This window comes from Hypomesus nipponensis, chromosome 2 (assembly GCF_054491055.1).
Source record: "Hypomesus nipponensis isolate SF chromosome 2, ASM5449105v1, whole genome shotgun sequence".
In the NCBI taxonomy this organism is placed as follows: domain Eukaryota; kingdom Metazoa; phylum Chordata; class Actinopteri; order Osmeriformes; family Osmeridae; genus Hypomesus; species Hypomesus nipponensis.
In genome coordinates, this window is record NC_140362.1 from 3944854 (window position 1) to 3966694 (window position 21841).

Consider the following 21841-nt stretch of genomic DNA (forward strand, 5'->3'; position numbering starts at 1 on the left):
GTGAAAGAGAGAGACAGCAAGAGAGAATGAGAAACAGGGAGAGAGAGTGAAAGAGAGAGACAGCAAGAGAGAATGAGAAACAGGGAGAGAGAGTGAAAGAGAGAGACAGCAAGAGAGAATGAGAAACAGGGAGAGAGAGTGAAAGAGAGAGACAGCAAGAGAGAGAGATAAAAAAGGTTTAAGGCAGAGAGGATGAATGAGAGAAAAAAGAGGAGAATGAGAAACAGGGAGAGAGAGTGGGAGAGAGATAGAAAGCGGGACTACAAACCCACTGCCTCATCGTATCCCATATCCCCAACCCTCCCCCCACCATCCCCTAGCCCCTCTCTCCCGGAGCGTCTCCATGGTAACCAGACAGGGTGCCTAATACACGAAGTTAATATATTTCCAGAGGCAGGGGGAGGGGGGGGGGGGGGGTGAGCTGGGTACTAATGCATTCATCTGTCTCCTACACAGACAAGCTAATCAATACTGGCCAAGAGTCTGCCACAGGACTGCCAAAGTCAGACAGCTAGTCAGTCAACCTCCCCAGCAAAGGGCCACACTCTAATGTGTGTGTCTTTTGTGTGTCCAGACAACGAGGGCACTGCAAGAGCAAACACCCCCCCCCCCCCCCCCCCCTATCGTGCGGGACTGCAATATTTTCACATCCAAGCACTCTGCTCATGTCTTCCTAGTGTAGCTAGAAGATGATCATTTTCTGGAATGGGCGTACAATGGGACGTAATGAAGACAAGTGTGTATGGTCAAATGTGTCTGCAGGAAGTGTCTGCTAGCGCATCCTTAGTCTGTCTGGCAAAGATTGTGCTCGCTGCCCTGTGTGTGTCCCCATTTCTCAGCGCTGTGTGGGGGCTACACAATGACGATGGTAGGGGAAATTGTGCTTTATGAGATTACTGAACGCTCAACACCTCGAGAGCTCCTCGCACACCGCCCTGTCAAACTTGCATCCTGCTTTCTTCACACATTCACACGGGGTATCAAACCAAATTTTATACACATCTTTATTTAATAAACATCAAATGCGACACGCAACAAGAAATACATGCTAATTCAGCACAAGTGGGCTTTAAATCTTGAAGTTTACAGATGTTTTCTGAAGACGATGACTATGACGGGGTCTCAACCCTAGACTGCTTTCTTATTGGGTCCCACTGGAGAGACACGAAGCCAGCCAATAGGGTCAGCCCCCTAATATTTCCTCTGCAGCGGGAGGATTAAATGTCTTCTTGTTCAGGAATCCATTCCCGAGAGATCCTTCAAGCAGGATTTGCTTATGTTGTTTGACACGACAGGCTTTGTTTGCATCTTGAGAGGTCCACATCACATCGGTCAACACAGAAACAACCAGATGGAGACTGGATAAAATAAGCTGACTTCCAAAACACTTATCTGTTTGGGATTTGGCTTTGGGCCATGAGTGTTGACGCAGTGCCCACTGTGATAATGGTGAAAGCAAACCGACAAGTCTAGCAAGTCACACAACATCATTTTAAAGGAGATTTCAGGCTCAGACGATGACACTGAATGCAGCCCTGTTCCCGAGGACCTTACCTGTGACCTACTATGACCTCACAGGTTAAGGGTCTCAGGGACAGAGGGGCATGCTGGGAAATGGAGTTCAACAGACATTTTGTGTGGGAAACTATCTTAAAAAAAAAAAAATCTTAATTATTATTATTATCATCGGCCCGCTGTCTCAGCATGAGACATGACCTCATCTGACATTTGCATTCTGCTGCATCACAGTGCTTCTTCTCCAGTCTGCCGGTCAGAGACGCAGCACAGCTCATCACTTCAAGACAACACAACATCATCACACAAGATTACACACCCAAACATATTTGTGTTACTACGTTCCTTGGATATAGTACATTATCAAGATTAAATACATTGTGATGTCCAAAATCAACAAGGTGGTAGACGAGCAGCACTCGTAAACGCAATGCTGATATTCTCTATGAACCACCTGTTGAACACACCTATAATAGCATGCACTGCATGTCAGTAAATAGTGCCTGTTAAATGTGTATTTAGCGTTAATGGGCATTAATAATGGTGTTAACTGGAGCCTTGAAACAAGCCACCTGAAGGATGACTGTGTCAGGATCAGTCGTATTCATTAAATTGCCACAGAGATAATTCCCCACTTGGCAATAATTAGATCCTTTGTGATTCCCTGCACCTGGTGAGTTGTTAGTTGTGAAGCCTCCGACTCTCTGACTTTTAAACTTACAAACTTTTTGACGACCGGCAGTTTAAATAACAGCAATGGCAGGAGGTGCGTTGTCACCCACCTGCTCAAACAGATGGCGTAACTGTGTCATGGCGAAGATGGCGTGCTGGGAAGAGAAAGAAGGAGAGACCCTGGATCCATTTTGTCAAGTCATCGAGTACTGTCTCCAACACATCTGCCTCGCCCCCTGGAAAGTGAAAGGAGAACACAGTCTAAGCAGCAAACTCTCTGAAATACATGTACTCGTCAATGAAGCAGCAATCTCCCATCTTCATTTGATTGATATGCCATGAAAAAATACCTTGATGATCCTCGACAGAGAAAGTTCTGCAAAGGGAAGATACCGCAGGGCAGCGCCACCTCTTGGTAGACAGTGAGCACGACTCCTTTTCTAACAAAGACAACTGAAAGAAATGATACACAAAGTTAAAAATTATTTTCTCACTTGTAGCAGTTGGAGATATTATATTGTATCATGCAGTATCTTGAGGCCAGGTTTCTAATGTGCCTGACGAGGTTGTGTCCCTACTGGTCATATCTCATACAATGACCATACTTCATCCTGCACACATCAGAAATCATACATGGCTATTCTGAAGCACAAGCCTTTAAAATGAATAACAAATACTCTCCAGGCATTTATGTTCTAAAGAGCCATCGATCGGATTTTGTGTGTATAAAAATGTACGGTTTAAAGGCCATACTTGTGGAGCAGCACAGCAAAGACGGTGATCAGAACTTCACATAGCAATGAATTATGGATTTGTCTGCGGAAGAAGTTACACTTCAGTTGAATTAAACAGTGCCGTACGTTCAGATACTGTCCGTTTGTCAGGACTGTCCTAAAGTGCATGAGACCACGCAGCATAAATCGTAAAAAATGTCTACTTTTCATCGTATTCCGTGAAACCGTACGGTTTATTTTCGTATCATTTGACAAGCCCTACTGCTCCTTCCAGAAGCCTTGTTGAACGCCCCGACAGAACAGGAAGAAGATGGATGAAGCCTTTGCGGATGCACAGACGGCGACGGAGGGATGCATGAAATCTGGGATGGAGACCTGGGAAAGAAACACGTTGAAGAGAAAACCAACTGAGGGCGGACGTATCTTCTGTCCCACCCTCGACATGAGCTTTAAATCTTTCTTATTTCCTTATTTTTTTTACATTAAAACGCACTCATGCAAACACATACAAAGAAGCTACGGAAGACCCACATGAACGCATGCACGTACAAAAAGATGCCGGCACAAAGTCTGCTCTGCAAAGACGGACGCTAAATGGGTGAACTATTGGTGAAATGAAACGGATCAGATTAAAAAAGAGGATCAAACTTAGCCTTCTTCGTCCCTCTCTTCTTCATTACAATCACTTTGAGACTGCAAATACAAAGAAGCCGCAGTCTGCCCTTTCCTCCTATCTCTCTCTTTCTCTCTCTCTCTCTCTCTCTCTCTCTCTCTCTCTCTCTCTCTCTCTCTCTCTCTCTTCTCTCTCTCTCTCTCTCTCTCTCTCTCTCTCTCTCTCTCTCTCTGTCTCTCTCTCTCTCTCTCTCTCTCTCTCTCTCTCTCTCTCTCTCCCTCCCTCTTTCTCACTCTCTCTCTCTCTCTCCCAGTTCCAGCCACAGCCTCAGCCTCTGTCTGTCGGTCTGTGTGTGAGTGTGTGTGTTTGCTCCAGGCTCTCTCACTGCTCCAGTAGCTCCCTCTGATGGTTGACTGGCGGGGCCAGACAGCGAGCCTAGCGGCAGGTAGGTTACAGACAATAGTATTGATTCCATTACTCTGCTCTCTACCTACCTCCCCCCATTGCCACCAGCACAGACACCTCCCCCTTCGTCTTCTCAGGCTGTCACCAGAAAACACACGCACACACACAGGGACACACATGTTCCGCACAAAAACGAGACTAACATACGCGCGCACACAAACAGGGCAACACGTTTGCACGCAAACACTCTTCAACAAATACATGATCAAATAAATAATATCGTGGCATGGTGCATGCACACAGCAATTTACCCCATCCTTCTTTATTTCTCCACTCTTCTTCTGCTCACAGCATCCTCAAACGTGTCCCGTCTTCAATCTCAAACTCTCCTCTCTCCAGATCTCCCTTTGTCTATCCCTCCAACTGCTCTCCTTCTCTCCTCCCTTCCCTCCATCTCGTTCTTTTTATTTCTCACGTTTTCTCAAGCATCACGTCTCCGCTAACCCCTCTGCCCCCCCCCCGCCCCTCCCTCTTTGCAGTCTGTGCGCTACTTGTGTGTGTCTGCCTGTGCGCGTGTGCGTTTGTGCATGCGTACGTGAGAACGGCTGTGTGTGTGTCAGCGCATGCTCGTGGTGCATCCGTGTGTGTGTGTGTCTGGGAGAATGTGTGTGTGAGAGACAGGGAGCGGGGAGGGTGGCGGTGAGGGTAGGAGGCGGAGGGAGCAGAGAGAGGGGGAGGGTCAGTCTCTCTAACAGGAGGAGGATAGTAGCCATGAAGCTCTGGCGTCTCCTGAACCTGAGAGCCTGACATGAACGCCGTTCTCCATGTTGACTGGAATCACACCATCATCAAACGGCACGATCATCAGGTCGCCCCTACAGTGTAATCAACGTTTCTGGAAAAAACGGGGGAAAACACAGACGAGAGCCTGCCACGTGGGGAGGTCAAACTGATCGTGGAATTAAATACGCCACACACAAAGGGTGTTTCAAGTACCTTGATGTACTTACAGCCATGAAACCATCATTAAAAAATAGTGGAAAATAGTCCGAAGCCAGCTGTCAGCCGCGTGACCTGGTTGTCGACGACGTGTCTGCTGTTCCTCACAGAGGACACCGTGTTACCTCATTGGTACGTACGTGTCTATTGCGTAACAGAATCACAACCCCTGAGGGGAGGTTTAAGATGGAGACAGAATCTAATTTAGACGTAGGTTGTCTGTTCCACAGTAGAGAAATATCAACATGTCTCCCTGGGGGACGGCTTGAGGAGGCACGGCCCTCGTCTCCCCCTGCGGGGACCTAGTGGGTCCACAGCCTTCAGGTCAGGCTCTCAGCCAACTCTCAGCCAACTCAACTGTTGTAGCTATGGCAATCTGACCTCATTGAAGACCAGTCAGTAGGTTGCAGTTGAAAAAGGGTATGAGGACTGCAATCAAATAACAAAGAGAATCAATTTACTCAGGCACAAGAGATAAGCAGTCAAACAACCGAATGTAATGGTTGTCTGACATAATCTTGCCCAGCCTCGGAACACTTAAGAAAGTCTAAGAGTCAGATGAGACTGAGACCGCTAGAGAACACTGTGACTGTAAATCCTATGTCAGATGGAGATTTGCATAAAATATGACAGATCCAAGCATTTGCCAAGCAAGTCTAATGTTTTCATAATGTAGAGTTAGAAATGCAAAGGGAATACATTAAAGGGGATAGATTTATTTTTAATCCTTGTCTGTCTGCCTGCATTCTCACCTGCCACCTTGCCTGTCTGTCTCTCTGCCTGTCTGTCTGCCAGGCTTTCTACCTCCCGTCCTGCCAGTCCGCATGTCTGCCTGCCTCCCTGCATGTCTGTCTACCTGTCAGCCTGCCTGCCTCGTAGAGTGCAGATTCACCTCGGCTCGCTCCTAAACCAGTCTCCCAGCCAGAGGCTTCTCATGGGGACCCATTTGCACTCAGAAAAGAAAAGATAACTCTTTCTCTCTCCCCCCTTCCCTTTCTCTCCCTCTCTCTCTCTTTCTCTCTCTCTCTCTCTCTCTCTCTCTCTCTCTCTCTCTCTCTCTCTCTCTCTCTCTCTATCCCTCTCTCTATCTCTCTACCTCCCTCCCTCTACCTTCCTCCCTACCCCCCCTCTCTCCCCCTCCCACGCTCCCTACCCCCCCTCTCCCTCTCCCTCTCCCTCTCCCTCTCCCTCTCCCTCTCCCTCTCCCTCTCCCTCCCTCCCTCTCCCCCTCCCCCTCCCCCCTCCCCCTCCCTCCCTCCCTCCCTCCCTCCCTCCCTCCCTCCCTCCCTCCCTCCCTCCCTCCCTCCCTCCCTCCCTCCCTCCCTCCCTCCCTCCCTCCCTCCCTCCCTGTCGACATCAGGCCAGAGCGCTGAGTGACGAGCGCAGGCTGTCCCAGACAGGTGTGCCAGCCCGCGGCTCCACTCCGCAGTGCCACGGCGTCAGACAAAGCACAGGGAGTGTTCCAGAGCCATGACATCATCAGTCTGGGAGGGTCTCTCTCGTCTAGTGTGTCTGCTCCGGCGTGTTGGTTATCTATCCTCTCTGAGCCTGGATAAATGACCTACATGCACATCCAAACTGTCACTGCCAGGCTTGGTCTCCTTCTTTATCAGGCTGGTTCTACCTTCTATATTTAGCATGTATCTGCCTTCTACATGATAGAACAGATGCTGAGTGTCAGCGGTGCCGTTCGATTTTTGGGACCGGACGCCCTGCGCGTCGGTGCGTTTGAGTCTTGGTGTGTACTTGAATGTGTTAAGTGTGTTCGCATGTGTATGTGTTCCGAGTGTGTGTATTTGTACGTGTTTGGTGTGTGTGTGCATGCGTGTCTGTGTGTTAGAGAGAGTGCATGTGAGTGTGTGCGCGTGCATGAGTGTGAGCAGGCAGCCTCGCCTTCCGCCTGTCTGGCGCGCGAATGCGCTTACATCAGTGTGAGTAACCTGCCTTCCGATACCATCGGCAGCAGAGAACAGCCTCCATGAACCAGACCTGACTGGGCCACGAGGCTGCAGCAGGGAGCCCCGCTGAGCCCAGGCCCACTGGCCTCCCCGCTGGTCCCCCCTCCCCGCCCCCCCCTGGACAACGACAGCGCTCGAGCGGGGCGAGCTGGCCGCAGGACTGCGTCGTGTTGGGGGACGATGATAAAGAGAACGCTACAACAGCGCTGAATCAGCAGAATCGTGATGTATGCTTCCTTTCTCTCCTGCCGGAGGAGGAGGAGGAGGAGGAGGAGGAGGAGGAGGAGGGCCGGCTGCAATGCACTGCAGATGCCTGCTGTCTCAGCCACTTGCCAGACACACAGGAGGGGAGGGAAGGGTGAGGAAGGAGGGAGGGGGATGGCAGGAGGGATGAGTTAGTGTGTGTGTATGAGATTGTGTGTGTGTGTGTGTGCGTGGCCCGTGTGTCGAAAAATATCCAATTCGCCCCTCAAGTAAATTGGGAGTTGCGTAACAAACTGTCACAGACTGCAGAGACAAACACAGCATCGTAGCACATATCAATCCCATGAATCCACGGTGTCCAGACAATGTCTGGCTGCTTCCTCATTTACCAACCTTGACTAATGAATTGACAGTGAGCCCGTCACCTGGACTGTCTCTCCTAACGAAGGTCGTGTGGAGTTTTCCTGGCAGACAGACGCGCGGGTACTTACCGTGGTGCGAGGGGATGTTAGGCTGTGTCGAAGAGCAGCGCCGCGGGGAAAGCTAGAAGGTTGTACAGTTATCTCCGTGCTGTTTATTATGCGAAACCATACAACCAACTACCTCACACCGCAGCACAGAGTCTGGAGCCCCTGCTTCTCTGGAGGCCCTCTTCACCGGCAGGTCTGTCTGTCTGCACGTCAACGTGTTTGTTGGCCAGCCTGTCTGTCAGTCTATTTGTCTGTTTGTTGGCTTATCTGTCTGTCTGTTTGTCTGTCTGTCTGTCTGTCTGTCGGTTTGTTCGTTGGCCTGTCTGTCTTCCCATTGGCCATCCTGTCTGTCTGTCTGTCTGCTTGTTCATTGGCATATCTGTCAGTCTTCCTATCTAAATTCCTTCTGGTCTGTCTGTCTGTCTGTCTGTCTGTCTGTCTGTCTGTCTGTCTGTCTGTCTGTCTGTCTGTCTGTCTGTCTGAAGGTCTGTCTGACTGACTGTCTTATTACACACATACACGGAAATACATGCCCATCCACTGTTAAACCTATCAATGAGATCTGTGCACCAACTTCGGCCTCCATTTCTGAGGCGCTGTTGCCCTCTAGTGGTGACTGACCTTGCGTTGTCCCCTGCAATTCTCCTCGCCTCCCTCCTTTTCTCAGCGCCATTCCCAGAACCTGGCCACTGCAGCAGAAAGCCATCAGTGTTGGCCTCAGATATCAGACAACAAAGCCATGCACTCATTCCCTCTTAGTATCACACACACTACTATTGCAGACTACACAGTTCTATTTCTCCTCAATTCTAGAAGGTAGAAAACCCATCGTTAAGATGCCACAACCACAAATAGGCTCTGTGTCTTCATCTGCTCTCCATTGTAATGAGACAAATAGCAGAAAGTCACTGCAACAATGCAACCACTTTTCTCACGGTAGAAGAATCTACGCCGATCAAATAACCCACATTTTTAATTGTCCTTAACTACACTGTCAACTTTGTGTTCTGCATGTACAGGTGCAGGAAGACAAAGGCAGTGAGGAGCAAGGTTGAGGCATGTCTTTGAGCAGACTCCTAGACTTTGTCCTCGCTTCTTGTCTGGTTGCCGGGGCGAGGGACTCTGCAGGCTTTTAAACCAAATTACGTGTTTTAATGTCGCTAAACGGATTTACACTGCAAAGGTTGTCCGGAGGATATCTGCATCCGAGGTGGTTTGGGCCTACGATGACACGGCAGAATACACGACAGTTCCGCGTGCTTCTCTCCCGTCTGCAGGGGGCGGGGGCCCCCGGCGTGCTGGATGCACGTTTAGCAGACAGACGGAGACGAAAGCGAAGGAAAAGCAAGTTTGTGTTGTGAGGGATTACAGAACTCAGCCAGAGCTCTGTGATTGCGCTGTATGGTAATTCAAACTTCACGATAACCCTGTGGTATGTCTCTGAAATGGAAATGTGTGTGTCGAGTGGAGATTTAAGACGGCTGCAAGGCTGCCTGCAGGAGGGATGACAGAAGATTTTTTTTTTCCCATACAGGAAATGAATGAAGATCAGTGGCCATGTTTGGCCCCACCTATCTTTCTGCAGCCTTTTTCCTGAACTGTGCAGCACCTCTCCCTGGTACACGTTTGAGAGTAGAGAAATAAAGAGAAAGAGAGAAAGGAAGGAACATACAGACAGATAGAAAGTCCGCCTCAGATTCGCCAGGTTACCGTGGCTATGCCTGAGGAACCATTACAAACGTTGCCAGGTGAATTTTATTTTTTCTTCCCACCTCTCCCTTCTTTACCCCCATCCCCCTCTTTTTGGACTGTGCTCAAATTCCTAATCCCCCTGTCTGCCTCTCCCTCCCTCTGCTGGTCCTCTCTCCTGTGCCAAAGCCCCCCCCTGCCCACCCCCCCCATACCCATTCTCCACTCAGCCAACCTTTTCTCTGCTCCTGCCCTCATCAGTCCTCCTTCCCACCTCTAAACCTTTTCACCAGTCTCTCTCTGCCCCCCCCCCCCCGTCTCTCTCTCTACACCCCCGCCCACCCTCCCTCCACTATCCCCCCTCCATAACTCTAGACCCCCTCCCTCGCTCTACTCCCCTACCTCTTTCTCCACCTCCCTCCCTCTCTCTACACCCCCCCTCTCTCTGTACACCACCTCCCTTTCTGTATGCCCCTCTCTCTCTCTACAAACCCCCTCTTCTCCCGACCCCTCTCAATCTCTAAACACCCTTCCATCTCTCCTCTCTACATACCCTTCCTTTATCCCCTGTACCTCCTCCCCTAGACATCCCGCCTGCAATCTTTTTCACAGTCAAATCACGCAGAAATGCAGTGAGATTGTGCCAATGTCAGCTATCCTTCCTCCTTACTTTCTCTCTCCATCTCTCTCCCTCGCTCTCTCCCTGACTCTCTCCTTCCACAGTTGGTCTGCTTGGCGGAAAGCCTTAGGCTATTCCACAGTGAGAGCTGGGTAACTCAAGGTGTCTGTCTGGCTACTTTCTAAAAGTCCTTGTATAGTCCTCCACTCCACTTCTCTCTCAATTCATTCGATTACTGATTCATTCGAACTGCAAGTACGGGGCACCCCAGTGGCTTAGTAGTTAAGTACGTGTACCATGTAGGCCAATGCCTTACCACAGGGGGCCCCGGTTCGATTCCAGCCTGGGATATTTTGTGCACGTCCTCCCCTTTCTCCCCCTTACATTTCCTGTACACTGTCTCTGTCCCAATAAAGCAGAAATGCCTGAAAATAAAAACAACTCAAAATACAACACGAGATTACCAGAATGTGAGTTCAAGAGCATACACAATCATAACATCTAGTCTACAACCTCCACTCAGTAAAGAGTTCCTAGAACGTGATGAGGTAAAGACACAGAATTGAGGGTGCATTATTAGAGATGAAACCCAGACAAACCTGACTGAAAGTGCCAAAGAGACTGCCCTCCTTTCAGTCACCACTGCCCTCCAGTCTGCCAGAGCGGCTTCAAGGTCATCCGTCATCATTCTGCTGGACCTTTCGCCAGCGTTTGATACGGTTAACCACCAGATCCTGCTCTACAGACTTTCTGAGATGGGCATCACTGGCACTGCACTCCAGTGGATCTCATCCTACCTGTCGGGAAGATCCTACCAGGTCTCCTGGGGAGGCAAACTGTCAGACCCTCGCCAGCTCTCCACTGGTGTCCCACAGGGCTCCGTCCTTGGACCCCTCCTCTTCTCTCTGTACACCACCTCACTTGGACCAATCATCACCTCCCATGGCTTTTTCTACCACTGCTACTCTGACGACACGCAGCTGTACCTGTCGTTCCCCCGACCGATCCGGGGATCTCAGCTAGGATTGAGGCCTGGCTCGCAGATATCTCCGCCTGGATGACCGAGCACCACCTCCAGCTGAACCTCGCCAAAACAGACTTCTCATCATCCCGGCCAAACCCTCTATCTCTCACGACCTCTAAATCACCCTGGGATCTGCGAGGGTGACCCCCTCATCCTCTGCCAGGAACCTTGGGGTTACCATGGATGACAAGCTCTCCCTCACGGCCCACATTGCTGCGGTCTCCCGGTCGTGTAGATTCACCCTCTACAGCATCCGGAAGATCAGGAGATACCTGTCTGAGCACTCCACCCAGCTGCTAGTCCAAGCACTGGTCCTCTCCAAGTTGGACTACTGCAACTCGCTGCTCGCTGGTCTCCCAGCATGCGTAACCCGCCCTCTTCAGAGGATTCAGAAAGCAGCGGCCTGCCTGGTCTACAATCTACCCCGACGCTCCCAAGTTACCCCGCTCCTCATCTCCCTCCACTGGCTACCCATCACAGCCCGCATCAGATTCAAGACCCTGGTACTGACCTTCCGAGCAGTGAACGGGACTGCACCCGACTACATCAAGTCTCTCCAGCAGCCTTACACCCCCACCTGCCACCTACGATCTTCTTCAGACAACCGCCTGGTGGTCCCACCGCTCAAGACCGCCCGGTCCCAACACAAGCTCTTCTCCTGCCTGGCCCCCCAGTGGTGGAATCAACTCCCCACCTCCATCAGAGACACAGACTATCTCTCCACCTTCAAGAGAAGGCTCAAGACGCACTTGTTCCAGGAGTACAACGGTACTTAGGAATGGTTTGCTTAACCCAATGCTAGTTTCCTCAAGGATCACAATGACTCTTGCTTAGAGACTTGTTGCTCTTGTTGGTTAGTGGTAGCTGATTTAAACTGTTGTATTCGCTGCGAAATATTCAATTTTAGTTAATCTTATTTTTATTTTATTTTACTTAGGTACACTTGCACTTAGAGAATCATGTTGTTTAATTGTAACTTGCTTAACTACATGCTCTTATGGTTCTTCCCTTTGGCATTTATTTTTGGGTTGTTCACAATGTGTGCTTCTTGTTTTGGCTACCGGCAATGCTTTGGGGCAATCTTGTTGTTATTATCAGTGACCTGCACTTTGTAAAGCTCTCTCTTGGAAGTCGCTTTGGATAAAAGCGTCTGCTAAATGAATAAATGTAATGTAAATGTAAAGTCAATCAGCAGGTTGCTATACTAAAACTCAGAATTCGATTAAAAGATTCTGATATAAAACAACTTCAGGTCGATGTAATGTAGTCTGAATGCTACACAGTGGTGAAATTGCCATGCAGAAAGGGCAGAGCTGGAATCTGCGTGTTTTCCCCAGCTCAGAGCAGAGCTGTATCCTACACTAATCTGCTTCACCCCAACCTAGTACACCAAGGTGGCAAAACGAATGTTGCCATGGAAACCTTTTGCCTGGCAACTCTCACAGCTTGGCAACAAGCCAAACTGTTGCTAGGGCACAGCTGTCAATGTCTGCCAGGCTGGGGTGCCAGGCGAATCGGTAGTCTCCAGTAGCGTGCAAAGCATGATGGGTAATGGTATTACTTCCATTTTGAGGGATGATAGTTATTGGGATTGTGTGCGTGGACAACAGTGCGTAGGATAATGCGATGACCTTCTGAGTGGTATCTGGTGGTGTTGAAAGATGGAAAAGAAAAATGATGCAGAAAAATGCAGTCTCTAAGTCATCCCATGGAATTCCTGGACTATGCCCACAAAGTCCTTGTAAAACAGGTAAGAAGGTGCTACTTCTCAACTTGACACCACAGTGATTCCCCTGACTATGAGTCTGTTCTGAATCGCTACTCCAGAATGATAAGTCTGTCTGCAGTTTCCCCAAAGACAGAACTCACACACTCCAAATAACTGTCCCTACCTAGGGACAGTGGAAAGGCTATCCAACTCAAACCATGGCCACAAACAGTGTTCACAGCTGAAAGGAGGTCAAAAAGAGCTAAATCAGTGTGCCGGTGGTCGATCCACAGGCTCCAATGATCAAGGAGAGAGGAATGAATGGATGGATGAGTGGCTGGGAGGAGGAGTGACTGAGGTGGAGAGGTTACTTACTGTACAGCGGGTTCTGTCTAACGAGTGCGGCAGGCAGCTGCCCCAAACAAGAGAAAGGCCTTCAATCTGCAACACAAAAGGACATTTACGGAAGTCAAGAAACACAGGTCATTAATGAAACAAAATTCACAGAGAACAAAACATATCTAGATATTTTGTGAAAGTATTATAATTGAAATAGCTTTGATATATACACTATATATACACTATGAAACACTTCACACAGTATCACCGATGTAAAAAGCGCCATAATGGTAAAAAGTCTATTGGATTGTGTACTTTTTTGGAGTGTACTTTTAATGTTGATGTTTTGATACCACCACACAGTCATCAGTTAGAAAGCTATGCTCTCTGTTCTCTCTGGGTCAAGCCAAGGCCACAGCTAATGAGCTGAACTAATGCAGGCAAACACAGCTGCTAAATTCAGATGATTTAATTACACAATCAATTTACATCACATTAATGAATAAAGGGAAGAATTCAATATCTAAAGATAACAGAGTACTAAATGGACAATATATTTAACATCCTACTGCAGATACTGATAGGACTTAATCAATCCTGCAACTTCAAAAGGACAGTTTGATTTAACACTAACAAATAAAAATACAAGCACTGAATCTGTTTTTTCTCTTTTTTTATACATTTTCCAAAAGGCAAAAGGCAGTTTTTCTGGAAATTCCCTTTCATTTATCTTCCGTCCTTTTACAACTCTCCCCTGAAATCACTGGAAAACACACGATCAACATCTGAAGACGATTAATCCCTACTATCTAAATGCCATCTAAATAAATACGGCACACATGAGCTCCTCTCTCACGCTGCAATCTGGACAAAGAGGGATGTGCCATCTCAGAGAGAACTAAGCCTCCTGCTCCGGTTTGATAAATATAACTTCAAAAGAAGCAGCCAAACAGCTTCAGCTGGCCGTCTGCACAATGAGCATAATATCCCCCCTCCCCAAGCCCCCCCTCCTCCAGGAACTCCAGCCCAGTTCATTTGCCCTGGCTGGGCAGCTCACAGCCAGGGTCTGTGTGCACATGTGTCTTTGTTTCACCGTGAGCCTCCTCAGCTCCCACCTCCTGCTCTGTACACAGCGGATGTATTGAGGAACCTTTTGGACCTCGTTTTTACAGAGGAAATGCGCCCCCTCTATCCCTCCCGCCCTCTTTACCTCCCTCCCGCCCTCTTTACCTCCGTCCCTCCCTCCCTCTCTCTCCCTCCCTCCTAAACCCTCATCTCTGTCCTCAGTCCCCTTGCCCCCCCCCCCCCCTTCCATTCGCCCCTCATATGTAATGCCTGATTGACCACAGCACCCCCTAGAGAGGTCAAAGGGCAGACAAAACAGTCTGGTGTCATGGCAACCTGACTGCCACCAAGCAGAATGGGTAGTGTGGGGGGGGGGGAGGGGGTTGGAGGGGGTTAGAGGGGGCGGGTAAAATGAGCTGTCAGTCAAACCTTTTTTTTTCAAGCCTGGCTCAGGTCTACAAAGAATGAATGCACATGCACAATAAGGCCAAGGCTGCACCTGCACTCTGGAAAAATAACGGGTTTATATATCAGTGTCTTAGATTGAAACTACATTCATTGTACTATTAAGAAATATATGTATGTAAAAAAAAACATTTTATATGTAGTTGTTTTATTCCCAAATTTGTTATTTTTATTCCTGTTGATTTGTTTATAATTTTCACAATTAAATGTATACCATTTGATCTCAAATGTGGCAACTTAAAACACTGATGTAACATGTTTCTAAGACCAGTAAAATATTACTAGACACAGTAAAATAAGTAAAAAAAAGAATGTACTAAAAATAATTCAACTAAATGAAAGCTATTTTACAACAGCCCTATGCAGTGTCTCTGTGTGTGTGTCCTCGTGTGTGTGTCTAAGGTACTCTCCTGTGCCTGCTCAATGCAGTGTGTGTGTGTATGTGTGTGTGTGTGAGAGAGAGGGAGAGTGAAAGAGAGGGGGAGGGCAGGAGAGTTTAACAGATAAATGGGAGGCAAATGTATTCAGATCAATACTGAGCTGAGAGAGGGTGAGAGAGGAGAGATGGAGAGAGGAGTTGAGAGATGGAGAGAGTGGAAGGGACTGGAGAAGGAGGGAGGGACTGAGGGACTTATTAATCATCCCTGTATTGTTATTGACTTTCTGTTAAAGGGGTGACTCAGACTCAAAATTATGTGCCTGTATGTGTGTGCTCACTCCACCACTATTGCTGAAAGTACAAAACCATCAATTACTGCCCTGGGTAGCTGGCCTTGCCACAGCTTTGGCACCAGGCAGAAGCCAGCAAGACTTTTGGGGAGTTTCCCCCTGTCTACATACTCTTTGAATAGGCGGGATATTTCCCTCCCCTAATCTGTTGCTACGGACAACATGGCACACCTGCTGCGAAAACTGATTCTGGAGGCTGAGATGCTTGTTCTGTCAGGGGGCCAGGACATCAGGGGGCCAGGACGTTAGGGGGCCAGAACGGGGGCCAGGATGGGGGCAGGGATAGGGGCCAGGATGGGGGTGGGGGGATAAGGTGAACAGGAAATCCCCTTGTGAGTATCTAAAGAGGACCTGGTGAGTCAACAGACAGAACAGAGGGAGAGGGGCGAGGCACAGAGTGAGGGGGAGGGCAGGAGAGGAAGGGAAGGGAAAGGGGTGGAAGAAAGGAGGTGAGTTGAGGAGAGGGGGGGGAGGGCAGGAGAGGAAGGGAAGGGAAAGGGGTGGAAGAAAGGAGGTGAGTTGAGGAGAGGGGGGGAGGGCAGGAGAGGAAGGGAAGGGAAAGGGGTGGAAGAAAGGAGGTGAGTTGAGGAGAGGGGGGGGGAGGGCAGGAGAGGAAGGGAAGGGAAAGGGGTGGAAGAAAGGAGGTGAGTTGAGGAGAGGGGGGGGAGGGCAGGAGAGGAAGGGAAGGGAAAGGGGTGGAAGAAAGGAGGTGAGTTGAGGAGAGGGGGGGAGGGCAGGAGAGGACGGGAAGGGAAAGGGGTGGAAGAAAGGAGGTGAGTTGAGGAGAGGGGGGGGAGGGCAGGAGAGGACGGGAAGGGAAAGGGGTGGAAGAAAGGAGGTGAGTTGAGGAGAGGGGGGGGAGGGGGAGGGGAAGTGATTTTCAGACGTCTGACCCTCTGGCTGTGACCTTGGGCACAAAGACACGCCACAGCTGAGAACAGGTCACCTCTGCCTCGCACACACACACACGCAAACAAAACTATTTTAAATCCCCTTCCCCCCCCAAAACCAAAACACCTAAACTTTCCATGTGCAACCTCCCATACTGTCTACATAGCAAACATGGAATCGTAATTTATTGGCCTAATTACTTTGTCAATCGTGCTGTCATAACACAAACATCACACATCGCCAACAGCAACGTTTTTGCCCATTCATGACCCTTTTTCAAGCAGCCACGAGTAGCGACAGCGCGGCCATGCTCAGCGAACCGAATGAAAAGTGCCATTCAACATTACCTTGAACTTGGAACAATGAGCCTGGTGTCTGTTGCTGCGGCCGCCTCCTGACCTCTCTCCAACTCTCTGTAGAAACGACCACACTGCCCCACTCTTTCATCTTACAGATGTGCCCCCCCCCTTTCCCCCCCTCACACACACACCACCACCACTCTGCCCCCCCCCCCCCTTCACCCCCACATGGTCCCAAGCACAGCCGGATTCAGACGCCTGCACATCCACACATCCCCAGTCCCTAGCTCCTCTCGTAACTTAATGGTATGTTGGTTTGCAGCTACACTGATGTGGACTTAGTATGCAAGAGACTGTTGGCCGACGGCTATCTCTTGGGGCTTGGGAGACTAACAACAGCCAGGGCAGCACTCTCTCTCTGACAGAGCAGCTGGGGAGCAGTCTTGTCTAAAGAGATCCTTTATTCTGTCAAACAGAGGGCTTAGTGTATGTTCTGCCCGGGCCACATTCTCATCTCTCAGTGCTCTGAGTACACAGACAACAACCACACAACACAGCCTCGCTCCCTGTCCGTTTGTCCTCGCTTCTTCCTCTCCTCTCCCCCTTTACCCCCCCCCCTTCCTCTACCTCAGACTTCCATTCCGTTTTGTCCTCCCATACTAGGTTGTTGCATCATCACTCCATTGCCTCTCCCCAACCGCCCCCCTTTTCCACAGTTCCCCTCTACCTCCTCCCTCTATCCATCCCTCCATCAATCCCGCCCCCCGCCCCTCTCGTCCTTCTGTCTGGCACAGGGCTGGCACACTCATAGCAAACCCCGCCGTTGAGAGCAATGCGGATAACAGTGGGTCAGATTGTGAGGGTAGACTAGGGGTGTGCGTGCCATCAACATGGCAGCCAGACAGCCAGCCAGCAGGCCAGACATGACACCGACGACACCCAGTATTAGTTAACAGACAGAGCGGGCTATCTTTGTCACGGTGACTCAGTTGACGGTGCACAGGGTGTATCGCCATGAAAGTCAACCAATTTCAATCAGACGAATCTGAATCCAAATATTGTGACTAAAACGTACGATATAATACTTTGCGTGGGCATGATTTTTTGGTGGTATATTGCAGGACTGTTGTGAGCTCTGTCCTCCATGGGACTCTTATGCAAGACCAAAGATAGTCAGGAATCTTTGCCTAAGTGAGAAAGCATGCTGGCATGTGATAATCAGCCATGCTCCAGCCTCTCAGCCCCAGAGTTGCGTGTGTTGAGCTGCTGGTGTTCCACCAGGACACTGCTGAGGATGTGAGATGGTAAGAATAGGTCATGTCGGATGCCATCAACGATGCCATCAACGAAACAGGGCTCAATAAATCATACATGACCAGGAGCACTGAAGAAGAGGGTGCGCACCGTGGTACATTTCCACACACACACGCACACACACACACCGATACACGTACACACAGTCACACACACACACCGATACACTTCATATCTCTCCTCCCTTTTCCCAACCCCCAACCCCAAAGCCTTTAGATGTCTGCAAGAAGAGGGAGGTTCAGAACTACAGAAGGGTAGCAAAGAGAGAGAGAGAGAGAGAGAGAACAAAGGGTGAGGAAGAGAGAGAGATTGAAGGAGGGGAGAGTGACATACTTGCGGACAGAGGAGAGAGTTTGTCGAGGTAAGAGGCAAGGCTTTGACCTAGTAATGCAGAACTGAGGAATTCTCCCTGCTGACTCCAAACACCATTCCTACGGCCTGCAGATATTAACCCCTAAACCACCGCCGCCTCCGTCTGCAGGAATACTCTGCCCACTTCCACCAGAGGACCGGAACAGGGACATTCGATTGTTCTGCATGTTAGAAACCCCCCCCAGTAAAAAAACAGTTTGTACCTTTTTTTCCATTTTTGGTACGACATAGAAACAGCACTACAGGACCTGCTTGAGGTGTTTCTCCTCCATAATGGAGACTTGCAGGCCGAGTCAAACCCTGGATTCTACTCAAATACATCTTGTTCTGTTTTTTTAAAACACTAAACCGGCCCGAGCCAGTTCACCGTAGTCTTGCTTTGAAAAACAATATAACGTAAAAGAAAGAATGGTTCAAACTTGAAAAAACTAATACCTGAACAGCGAACGTCAGAGACCATGACCATGAACCCCTCCCACGCTCAGCCTACATGGCCTCCCAGGCAGGCTTGAGGTCACACACTCATGTTCATCATTACAACAACCACACAGAGCCTATGGTGAGCTATAGCTGTGCAATAGGACCCTGGAGCTTCTCTGGGGATTCATAAAGTGAATTGATTTTAACTGGTCCAGCTAAAAAGGCACAACCAAGGTACTGGACGTGGAGTTTGGAAACAAGAATAAGAGAAGAGATATAGAAATTCATACGGGATGTATCTAATTATTCTGGATGTAACTACTGACCGAGCCAAGGGGGAATCTGGTCACACTGGGACAGCTATAAAACCCCATAGCTGGTCTGAGCTGGTTTTGGACTGCATCCTGGCTGAAGCCGAAAAACACGGATGCAACTGGATCACTGACTCCAGAGGGGATACGGAAGCTCTCTCTCTCGGACCACAAGAGCGTGAAAGCATCGACTGTGGAGGTCACATGCTGCCCGCCCTCCCGCCCTTTATCCTGGACTCTGAGGCCTGTTGAGCCTGGGCCAGCCCCCTCGCCCCCTCCATCCCCACCCCCCCCTCCATCCCCACCCCCTGCCTCCCGCCCCCCTCACACCAGCACTCCATAATTGATAGGGCTCGCTGAGTTATGTTTCATCAAGTGAAACACATTAATGCGCCCCTTGCTCTGAAGTTCAGACGGCTGGGGGGGGCCCAAGGAAGACGGCGCGCGCGCGCGCGAGAGAGAGAGCGAAAGAGAGAGAGAAAGAGAGAAAGAGAGGAAGAGGAGGAGAAAAGGCTGGAAGGATGGCAGCCCAGGGAAGCCGTTAAGAACTCAAATGTGGGATGGATTCCACGGCCTGTCAATGAGCCATGTCATCCATTCACATCGGCCCTGAACTCGGTCATCTCTCTCCCGGCGTTGGAGATGTAAAGCCCAGCAGGTGGCCGCGATCCGCCGCTGAGCTGTAACAGCCGACAGGCCCTTTCCATTTCCACGGAGCGAAATGTCCTTTCACACCCTTGATATGGAAAACACGACGATGAGAACGAACGAGGAAACGGCTTGCTGCTTTGAGCGTGGAACCCTACAGGACGCGCTTGGTCTCCCCGTCTGAGGAACTCGTATCCCCAAGCCCCTTGAGGCCACACTAGAGAGAGAATCCAGCGTGGATTCAGTCCACCTGATAACACAAAGGAGCAGCAGGCTTGCTGTGCATTTCAGCCGGTCTCAAGTCTAGGGCCCTGCCATAGGCTGACACCGTCCAGGGCTCACCATGGCGGCTGTCTGGGCTTTAGCTCCGTGAGTAAGTCCCGGGGATAAAGCTCCATTCAGACACAAAGGCTCCTCAGACACGGCTATCAAGACCACCGCCATCCTCACCGTCACCCTCCGATGACTCGCTATTACAGTGCCCCCCTTTTTCCTGGCACTCCGTCGATCCCACAGCCTGGCAAGGCGAAGCCCGGGGCGTCTTTGTGCAGTTTGCACGTAGCCAAGAGTTACGGGGGGGGGGGGGGGGGCACACGGCGGGTCTCCATGGAGATGGGCGGACGAGCGAAGAGCACGGATGGAATGAGGATACGACACATGTCCATGTGCGCGCACACACACGCCGGGAGCAGGAGCACCTTGTGGCTGACGCAGCTCAGACAACGGCCGCGGGGCTAAACGCATCGAGGTGGAGGCCTGAGGCTCCATACACGCAGAGCTACGAGGTAGAGCGCCGTCTCATGCAAAAAGCAAGATACAGAGGCAATTTTTTTTTATGGGTGTAATTTGTCAGATATGGAGATATGGAGGTTCAAAACGGGTAGACGGAGAACGGAAGTGAAGGGGTGATGGGAGGAGTCAGTCCCATAGATCGGGGAGGGAGACACCCCAATAATCAAACTATACAACATTGCCCCTTGTTCGAGTTCAATATCTGCTTAAAACTATTCACAATGACTCCAAACTGTCAGGAGAACGCTCGTTTCAGACGTAAACAGAAGACTGTGTCAAACGCCAACGTAAAAGATGCACAGTAGCAAACATACACACAATAAAAACGATAGAAAACTGGTGTCTCTTTCCTCCCCTCGAAACTGGGCCCCAAAATGAAGTTGAGCCTTTGGCCCACCGCCTGGGTTACACACAAGGAGCTTTCAGTGAGAAGAAATACAAATAAATGTTCCGTAAAACAAAAGCAATCGTTGCGTTTCAGTCCGCTGAGAGAGGAACACGAGGGCCGAGGAACATTTTTCCAATGGGAGTGGGAGGAAGGAAAAGGAATTAAAGTCAAAAAAGGGCAGAGGCACTTTTTAATTTCGAAGAGCAAAAAGGGGCAAAGCTAAGAACCATGGAGGGACACACAGAGATATCCCTGAGAGATCCGAGAAAGAATCAGAGCAGGAATTAACATCATTGAAAGGAAAGGCAAACGTGAATAATAAGAAATTAGACAATACCAGCCGTGATCCGATGCCTCTCGCCCTTTTTCCCGTTTCCCGCGATTTCGTCCGATTCCAATTCGATCGTCGGCCGTTCCTTCTCTCCTGTCGTCCTGGCTCTATCGTTACTGCTTTCAGCTCAGCACCAGTCTTTGCTCCGGTCCTGTTCCCGTCCTCCCTTCTCTATGGCTCTCCTTTTCTGCCTCCTCATCTTCCCTCCACGCAGTCACCTTTCTTCACAGTTTTTACTCGCTTGCTTGTAGCCCGGACTCCGGGAAGAGAAGAGGGTTGAAGAGGAAAAAAAGACCTAAAAAAAGATATGACTCGGGGGGGAAAAAAAGAACAGCCATCGTGTTGAAATTGTAAAGCGGAAAAAGGGAGCTGCAGCGGGCGTTTTTTGGAGAGAGAGGCAGGGCTGCTGCTAGGCTAGTCACTGGGACAGCACGCGCTGGAGCTGCACATAACCGGTTCCTCCGTACGCCACCAAGAGAACAAACACACGGAAGGGGGAAAAAAAAGTATTGGCGGTGGAGCAGAGAGAGAGCTTGGAGAAGGAGAGAAGGAGAGAGAGAGAGACAGAGAATGAGGGAGATAGAGAGGGAGGGAGAAAGAGAAGGCATCAGTCATTGTGTATGTATGTGTGTGTGTGTATGTGCAGGCAGGGAAGGAATGGAGGAGGGAGCGAGAGGGAGGGAGGGAGAGAGAGAGAGAGAGAGAGAAAGAGAGAAGGGGTGGTTCGGAAAGAAATATCTTAGGGGGGAGGGAAAGAGGAGGAGTATGTAAGTGGAGAGAGGGGATGGACATTTTTTTCTCTTCTTTTCTCGTTTCCCAGTTTTTTTTTTGGTGAAATTTCCCCCCTTTTTTCAAATGATCTCCATG

General features: G+C 49.8%; 1 long non-coding RNA gene across 2 annotated transcripts; it reads right to left on the reverse strand.

The window, feature by feature from the left end:
- Positions 1 to 987: 987 nt before the first annotated feature.
- Positions 988 to 21627, reverse strand: LOC146300435 (uncharacterized). Of its 2 annotated transcripts, XR_014766268.1 has the most exons (5): positions 20981 to 21627; positions 12986 to 13051; positions 2538 to 2640; positions 2298 to 2423; positions 988 to 1795 (listed from the first exon to the last, which is right to left on the reverse strand). It is a non-coding gene; the product is annotated as an uncharacterized LOC146300435 (long non-coding RNA). The 2 variants fall into 2 exon arrangements; XR_014766267.1 differs by having other exon boundaries at positions 988 to 2423.
- Positions 21628 to 21841: the final 214 nt, after the last annotated feature.